The sequence below is a fragment of the Lineus longissimus genome, chromosome 12 (genome assembly GCF_910592395.1).
Source record: "Lineus longissimus chromosome 12, tnLinLong1.2, whole genome shotgun sequence".
Classification (NCBI taxonomy): Eukaryota; Metazoa; Nemertea; class Pilidiophora; order Heteronemertea; family Lineidae; genus Lineus; species Lineus longissimus.
Genome location: NC_088319.1, coordinates 8,116,798 through 8,126,349, shown reverse-complemented (window position 1 = coordinate 8,126,349; position 9,552 = coordinate 8,116,798). Strand labels below are relative to the sequence as shown.

At 44.0% G+C, this 9,552-nt stretch overlaps 1 long non-coding RNA gene across 1 annotated transcript in view; it reads left to right on the top strand.

Annotated features, from left to right (window-relative positions):
- Positions 1–5,189: 5,189 nt before the first annotated feature.
- LOC135497139 (uncharacterized) overlaps positions 5,190–9,552 on the top strand; it is a 37,241-nt gene continuing 32,878 nt past the window's right edge. The window contains exons 1-2 of the long non-coding RNA XR_010448771.1: positions 5,190–5,226; positions 5,540–5,641. This is a non-coding gene — a long non-coding RNA (uncharacterized LOC135497139). The remainder of the gene's footprint in view (positions 5,227–5,539; positions 5,642–9,552) is intronic.

The window sequence follows — 9,552 nt, the reverse complement described above, 5'->3', positions numbered from 1 at the left end:
AGAAAAGGAAAAGCCGGGAAATAAACATTCTCCTTAACATCAGAGCAGTGTACCTCAGCATCAGCGTCATCTTCCCTTCTCTGCCTTTCATCGAAGTGAAACAACGTGTGATGTTTCCTGTCTGTTCTGCATCCCTTGACTCGGCACTCCTTAGGCAAAGGGCATTTTGCAACACCAGAGTGAGGCAGCTTCTCATCCACACTCAAGACAGTTGAAGCACACATTCCGTCTCTTGATAACTTTATGCTGCTGCTTGTATGGCTTGGCTTTAAACTCAGTGCACTTCCACAATGCATGCGGCGCTCCCTGACATAAACATTTCTTGAGATTTTCATCGGACGACTCGATCTTCCTTCCTGCTGAAGTTTCCCTTCTAGTTGATGAGGGCTGTTCCTTCTGTTTTGTTCCTCGTTTCTTCTTGGATGCATCATTCGACTTAACTGCAGCATTGGTTGTCTTATCGGAAGTGAAGTACACCTTTAAACCAGGCTTCTCACCCGTCGTCTTCTTGCTAGTATTCTGCCTCTTGTCGTCGCCTCCCTTCTTCTTATCCAGCAGCATTGCAAATTCAGTGTCGTTGACCTGGCATGCTAAATCCTTGACAAAGACTACAACATCTTTAAAGGTAACATCTCTGCCCGTGTCCCTGATCCTAGCAGTCTTCTTCAGCCATGATCTTCTGTCTGACAATGTCAACTTGCCGACTATCTCCAGCAGATACTCAGAGTGATCTAGAGCAGACTGTTTTCCTAAGCTTCTCAGTTATATCTCAACTGTTTCCAGTACGTCAGCAAACTTCTTGAGATCTCCGCGTTCTCCATATCTGATCTCTGCTGTCTTCTGTAGCCTCTGGTGAAATTCGTGAGTGGTCAGGTGAGGTTGACCGAATCGACGCCACAACTCCTGAGTAGCTTCATCATATGCAGTATCCGGCGGTAACATATCGAATTACTTGATCGCCTCGCAAGCTGCTCCTGTGCAATATTTTCTCAGGTTTTGGTACAATTCAGCTTTGGTCTGGGTGCTGGATTCAACGCCATTTCGAATCTGGCAAAGTCCAGTGGATCACCACTGAATCCTTTGATCTCTGGCTTTGGCAGCTCCAGTCTATTTTGCAAGTTGCGAAGGTGAGCAACCATCTCGGCCTCCATGTTGAACTGGCTCATACTGTTCTGGCTCCCACCATGTTGGCTCGTACTGGTTTGGCTCCCACTACGTTGGCTCATATTTGTCCGATTTAAAGACCTCTGGTAACCATCTGATGGCTTCCCACCCACAGCTTGACGAGTTGACTGCTCCAGATCTGGCGGCTGGTTACAGCTGGGCGACATCTTGCGATCTTCTGAGGACAACATATGGTGCCTGTATGACTGACTTTCAGGCAATGGCTTCACACCCTGAGATGACAGCAACTCCTGACCCGGCAACCTCTCGTTGTGGCCATTTGACGGCATCTGGTGGCATGTGGATGACATCTGGCGACCTTCCAAGGACAACATCTGGTGACCGTGTGACTGACTTTCAGGCAACGGCTTCACACCCCGAGATGACAGCAACTTCTGACCTCGCGACCTCTCGTCGTAGCCATTCGACAGCATCTGGTGGCATGAGGGCAACATCTGGCGACCTTGTGATGACAACGTGGCCATTTGACGGCATCTGGTGACATGTGACGAAATCTGGCGACCTTGTGATGACAACATCTGGTGATCGTATGACGACAACATCTGACCATGTGACTGACCTTCAGGCAACGGCTTCCCACCCTGTGATGACAGCAAATCCTGACCTCGGCAACCTCTCGTTGTGGCAATTTGACGACATCTGGTAACATGTGGACGACATCTGGTGACCTTCTGGCAGCAACATCTGGTGACCGTGTGACTGACCTTCAGGCAACGGCTTCCCACCCTGTGATGACAGCAACTCCTGACCTCGCGACCTCTCGTGGATGCCATATAACGGCATCTGGTGGCATGAGGACAACATCTGGCGACCTTGTGTTGACAACATCTGGTGATCGTATGACGACAACATCTGACCGTGTGACTGACTTTCAGGCAACGGCTTCCCACCCTGAGATGACAGCAACTCCTGACCTCGCGACCTCTCGTCGTAGCCATTTGACAGCATCTGGTGGCATGAGGGCGACATCTGGCGACCTTGTGATGACAACGTGGCCATTTGACGGCATCTGGTGGCATGTGGACGAAATCTGGCGACCTTGTGATGACAACATCTGGTGATCGTATGACAACATCATCTGACCGTGTGACTGATCTTCAGGCAACGGCTTCCCACCCTGTGATGACAGCAACTCCTGACCTCGCGACCTCTCGTCGTGGCCATTGGATGGCATCTGGTGGCATGAGGACGACATCTGGCGACCTTGTGATGACAACATCTGGTGATCGTATGACGACAACATCTGACCGTGTGACTGACCTTCAGGCAACGGCTTCCCACCCTCAGATGACAGTAACTCCTGACCTCGCGACCTCTCGTCGTAGCCATTTGATGGCATCTGGTGGCATGAGGACGACATCTGGTGACCTTGTGATGACAACATCTGTGGAGCGTATGACGACAACATCTGACCGTGTGACTGACCTTCAGGCAACGGCTTCCCACCCTGTGATGACAGCAACTCCTGTCCTCGCGACCTCTCGTCATTTGACGGCATCTGGTGGCATGTGGACGACATCTGGCGACCTTGTGATGACAACATCAGGTGATCGTATGACGAGAACATCTGACCGTGTGACTGACCTTCAGGCAACGGCTTCCCACCCTGTGATGACAGCAACTCCTGACCTTGATCGCGACCTCTCGTGGTGGCCATTTGACGGCATCTGGTGGCATGAGGACGACATCTAGCGACCTTGTGATGACAACATCTGGTGATCGTATGACGACAACATCTGACCGTGTGACTGACCTTCAGACAAAATGACGTCAAAACCTGAGACCACATCTCTTGGCTTCCTGGGGATCTCCGTTTTCCCCATAAGCATTGATCAGCATCTTCTTCTTCACCGTTGAAGCCATTGGCCCTCGAGTCTTCACTAGCAGATGTCGACCCAGCATCATCGACCAACTTGAGCTTTGCCTCTTAAGCCCTACGCGTAAGTTCCAACTGGGTGCGGTTTCTTTCGCAGATCACCTCGGCATTCTTTCTAGCTAGTGTGGCTTCCTGCTCTATCTCCAACAAGCGCTGCTCCGCAATCACCTCGGCCTGCCTCATTTCTATCCCTACTGTAAATTCTCTACTTCTTCTCGGACAAAATTCTAGCTGAACTCCTTGGGTTTCTTGAATAAACTCTTCTCTTTAATACTTCTTCACCTTACAAGTCCTTCCAAGGATCAAAAACTGTTTTTTGCCCTGGTAAACGTTACAATTCTTCTATTTTCATCATCTTGTCAAAAATGTGTGTGCAGAGTGCTTGACCCGCCATGCTAGCGCCAATCTGGACAGCCTCCAGTACTGAAGAAGAGCAAAGTTCTTGAAGGCGCGAAATTTGAATTATAAATGGTTGTCTTAAGACGGGCAGCCTCCAAAAACTTACAGACAGTGGCGCCCCTCTCGGGACAACTAGGTAAGTGGGTGTTCAAAAGTCATAACCATGTGCCATGTGACCAAATTGATACTCTCAACTTTTGTGATTATTTTCCTCCTTATTCAGAGTCTAAAACAAATAAATTTGAACTGTTGCTTGGAATATGGTTAAAAACATGTTTTCATAACTCAAGCGAAGTTAGGTTACTGAATTCCTCCAATAATTGAGTTTTGTGTACATCAGTGTACTTTTTTGTACAGCATTGTATACCTCTGTTTGTAAACAACCCCTTGCAGGTCACGCATCTGTAATAAACCAATCAGCACGCGGTTGTAATACGAGACAAGACCACAATTGATTTTTAAGCCTTTTAGCAGTTAAATTGTCAATGTTTGACGCGACGCATCAAATAATGCGTGGAGTTGTGATACTGAAATTCGGATATGATATACGGGTTAGTCTTGCGAGTAACTGGTGCGATTTAAATTGGTGATTGACCACGGAATTTTTTTTTTTAATTGACAAGTTTGACACAAGTGGACATTTTTACCCATTTCGGCCATTTTCACTCCAAATTTGAACCCCCCAGGCCAGGTTGTCAAAATTCAAAATTATTTTTTTTACCAAACAATTTATTTATATCTGTAGGCTTGCCACAGCAAATATTTTTTCAATACCTCTCCAAATATGTACTTGAGAGTAAAAAACATGCACTCGTCTAATTGATAGGCCTCCAACCTATGAATATTCATTAGTGGTCTTGTCTCATACACGAAAATAGTTCAGTTTGAGATCAACGCGTGGTCTCACCATACCAGTTAAGATAATAATTTCTCTAAAATTGAGAATAAGGTGTGTTTAAAATGAAGAAAATTATGAAGTTTCAGTCCAATTGGCTACTTATGTGGTTTTGAGGCTCAAATTCAACCCGTCGTGGTGAAAAAGCTGACTCGCGGGTCAAAAGCTGTAAAAAATCCCCCCCCCCCCCCACTTCAGACCTCCCAAACCCTGAAATTATCATGCATAACGTGCGTGTAACCCCTGCATGCTATTTATAGCTCAACAGGAAGTTGATAGAGACTGGTTCCTGTGACATTGCACATGTTCTCAAGATAAAATTTCGTGGGCAATCTCAAACAAAAGCAGCAACGACACCCTATTTTTATATAAAAGATTGGAAGAGTTTACAGTTGGCTTTCTAAAGGTGATGAGTAGATGTGTATGAAGTTTTTTTCACCATCCTTGATAATCTTGAAGTTATAAGGCATAATGTTAAAATTTTTCAAATTTGTGTTAACATACAGGGTATCTCATGCATTGTGATTCATCAGTCTATGCATGACTGTATGTCTGTCTATACGACGTTGAAACTTGGCCAGATGTATTTTAGAAGTGACGAGCTGTGCAGAAATGTATAGGTTTGTGTGAAAGTAAGGTACTGCCAAGTCTACAGCAGCCGCTGGAACAGAGGTATGCATGAAATGACGTCGCGTCTTTTTTGGAAGCAGGTAGGCTTGGCCTCCGCACTGGCTAGTGAGACCTTAATTTCGGCACTGGGGCGAGCTTGCCGTTGATCGGGCTGCGCATGCTAATTATACTAAGCTCAAGAGGAAGTTCGTATAGACCAGTAGACTGGTTCCTGTGAGGTTGCACATGTTTATTGGTCAAGGTAAGATTTCGGGGGAAAAAACCACAACGATACCCTATTTTTATACAGAAGATTGAAGTTGTCATTTGGCTTTCTCAAGGTGTTGAGTAATAGATGTGTATGAAAATATTTTTTCACCACCCTCTTGAAGTTAGGCATAAAAAAGGTGAAATATTTTAAATATTGACGTCCCATTCCTGCATTGAATGCATTGTGCTGCATCAGTCTATGCATGACTGTATATCTGATATAGTGTATGTCTAGACGACATTTAAACTTGGCCAGATGTGTTCTAGAAGTGACAAGCTATTCATAAGTGTATACATTGTACTAGGTTTGTGTGAGAGTAAGATACTGCCAGGTCTACAGCCGCTGGATAGAGCATGCAGGGGTATGCATGAAATGACGTCGCATCATTTATTTGGACTGGAGGCAGGTAGGACTGGCCGCGCACTAGTCGAATAAACATAGACGTATAGGCCTATTGGCTGAGACAATCGGATTTACGCCATATATACATCGATGCAAGGATGTCAGAAATACCGCGTAGATGAAAGCACGTAGAAATGTGCATTTGCATATCAAAGAACCCGGAAAAACGCTACGACTAGGCCTATGTGCAAATTTTATAAAAAGTGAACATGTTTCTACAGAATCTACCAAATTAATATTGTTCTTTATGTAGCTGTACAGTGTTTATATGCACCAAATTCGAAATCAACTAAGGCCATTCAAAATTAATTTTTAGATTTACGTCACTCAGATCTGAAAAATTTGGTTGAAAAATAGCGTCTGACAGGTGGCGCGCGCTTGCAATATTAATAGTAACTTCAAAGACCGTTGATTTTTTTATTGAACATGCGCGCCGTACGTGTGTTCAGAGGCTGGCAACTTTATTAAATATTCAAAGCATCCCTGTAGACAGGAATTATCGCAGTGACTGCATGAAATTTTTTGAAGGTTGCCTACAATAGTTTTCCCGCCAAAAACGAAGCCGCTCAGTCGTCTGTCACGTGTACGCGGCAACTCTACCCGATCATTAGTCCCAGTACGCTATCTTTCCAAGTTCATAACTCAGTTCATATTGTTCTAATATCTTTGTCAAAGATATCATTTTGAAGCTTAGGACTATACTAATTGACTGAAACGCAAATTCGCGGCATCCGTGTCCTCCTCATGCAGCGGTCAATTGTAACTCTGACCCCCCCCTTCAGACATTCGACACTTATGCGACACCTGGAAGATATAAGGACGTCCAGGAATCGACACTTGTTCACCCAGAACTTTTAACTTCTACTCCAGGATTTCACTCTTTCTTCCTGTGGTCAAGTTCAGAACGTCACCTTTTTTCCACCTGACAGAATCCTGAAGTTCAGAATGTCACCTTTTTTTCACCTGACAGAATCCTGAACGCCAGGAATTCAACACCAACTCACAGGTATAGCATATTAATCGGCCAAATTGACGATCTCTCAACTGCTTCCGGTCGGAGACATGGAGGCCGCCATCTTGGAATATTGTCAATTTTGACGGCTCAATTTCACACAAAAACCACCTCCGAACTCCGTGAATCACCAATGTCTTCGCCAAAAAAAGGAACCATAACAATCTACAGATATCCCGACGCATGACACTGCTGGAGAGATCAATCAATCTTTGCACTACAGCTGGATATACTAGAAAACATTCTAAGCACTCCACTCACCTGCTGTCCATGATGCTGCCCAGCTCCAAAAACGTGTCTGGGCATGTCTGGGATGGGCCGTGGCAGTTCGTCAGGAATGCGACGCTTGTTCGACATGCCTGTCGCAACTTCGTCGACAGGAATTCACCAAAGACAATTGCTTTTAATATCAGACCTACGACGGAAATTCGATGCTACTCTTTTCCCAATACGCCAGAGGTTCGACTGTCTGATTTTTTCTTAACCCTCAGGAAGCGACACTAATCCGGCGTCGCATTAGCGTCGACGCCTGAGGTGGGGGGTTCAGAGTTAGAATTGACCGCTGCATCAGTTCGAAAAAGATGGAAGAACCTTTCACTCTAGTCTATTCCCGCAATGCGGCGTCGGTATACTATTGCGTACTACATCTAACCGGAGTTGGATATTTTGGCTAGTAATTGGTCATATAAGCACTGTACCGAAGCTATCCCTTTGAGGAGTTGTGCCAGTAGGGCCATAAAAAAGGTTTCCAATGGGCTTCAAGACTGAACTAATACAAAAAAAGTTTTTTTTTAAATTTAGCAAAAAACAAAAAAATATTGGGATGGAGGCAAAAACCGGGGCGGGCGGTAACGTAAATCTAAAAATTAATTTTGAATGGCCTAAGAAATAAAGTCATATTATTGACGAGAAAATCGCAAAGCCGGCATCTTCCACCGTCAATATTATTGTCACGTGCAGTAGGCCTTATCAATCTCCACACCAAAGAGTCGTTCTCTACCCAAGTCTTTCATCCCTGGCAGCAATATGTGAGGAGGTGACCGATAACGATTGAATAAAAACAAAAATTACATCAAATTTCTCAATAGGGTCATTCCATTGGTGATAGATAATATTCTTTTGTAATTTCAGAAAGATAAAAAAATATATCTTGATGCTCTTTTTTCTTCACTGCAATTTTGATGATGTTAAAAAGTGCGCCATTTTGCACAAAATGGCGCCGTTGTTGTCAGCGGTTTACACATATAACATGCAATGACATGTTTTCCCGAGGAGATGTAATCTCTAAACCTATTTTTAGACTGTCTGAAACGAGCCGTCTTCGAAATCAAGTTGGTTTCGAAACGGCCTCCAAATTCACTTGAGATTTTAACCAATTTCCGTCTATGGATTTGACTTTAAAATAAGTTTTTCATCAACCGCAAAGGGTACTTGTGTACTTAAGTGTTTTAAAAGCAATTCATGTTATGGTTTAAGCGCATGCAGTGTGTTTATTACGTCCTCGGTTCGACTACGTTTTTTCTGACTAATGGCCGCTGTTGAGAGAGTTAAGACGGTAAAAGAAGCTTCTTTGAACTTACCGGTAGTGTTTTTTAGCTCAGCTGACTAAGTCAGCCGAGCTTGTCAAATAAGTTGTTCAGTGGCGTCCGTCTGTCCATCCATCCATCCATCCATCCATCCATCCATCCATCCATCCGTCCGTTAAACCCATGGTGCACATTTTGTAACCGTAAGACCTAGAGACTTCAATTTTGCATTTCTGGATACTTCTGGTCAAACTCTACTTTCAAAACAAAATTTGTCGCCATTCGACCTACTTCCTGCGAGCGAGAGTGCATGAAGGAAACTGGCCTATATCGGCCTAGGAGCAGCAGAATTAGTCGAAATATGCTCTAATATTAAGATAAAATTCTTGAAAATCTATTTTATTGAGAAAAAGTTCAAAATTTTAACAGGAGAGGGCGCTACCTGCCTTTTAATTATTTCTGCCGATTCAAATTCCCGCCCGATGACGTCAGCCATCAATGAAGTCTCCTATTTGCCAGTTCTCAAAACATGGCAGCTACACAACAAAAGCAGTAGCTCCAGGAATAAATCACTGTTCACTTCAGCTTCGTAATCGATTGTACCCCCACTTTATTGTGTTTTGTGTGGTGTTCCTATTCAATCAACGATGTAAGGCCTTATTATGTTGGTTTTAATTGAGAAGGTGCATTATAAGCGGCGTACGAAATACCGAAGCAGAGACAAAATGGCGGCATGTTGTTTACGCTATGTGCAATAATCTTGGAGCTCAATGACACTCAAGTACCCAATTTTCTGCTTAAAAAGTAGTCTGGTAGGCGATATTATCACTAGTTCGTTTCAGTGGTAGTCATAAGGTCTTTAGGGACTAAATTCAGAAATTAGTTCTTGAATATTTGGCGACATTTCTGTGAAAACGATATCGGAAGTGCATGCTCTGTTCGCGATGACATCGCCGATGTATTTTGAAGTGGAGAATTCCCACAGTATGTGCAGTGAATCGGCATGATTCTGTTCGCCTATTATGTTTTAGTTCTACGATTCTTTCATGAGTAAAAAGTAGACATTCTAAGCAATACAATAATGTCACTCCCATAAAAATTGATTGGAAATTGAGGGAGCTACGGCATTCTCTTCGGCAACTGGCAGCGCTGAAAAAATACATTGCATACTGTACAATACCAAATGGCACATTTTAAAAAGCGCTCATTGGACAACGTAGGGAATCACCAGAAATGACGTCATCGCTGGTCTAAATAGAAAACTACGGTGGCGCAGTAGAGCACAAGAAAAGGTTTAGCATTAGCTTCAGCAACAAAACGATTTCTCCTGAATGATTTATTTGATCATCATCAGCTTGTTTCCCCTGATAGATAAAA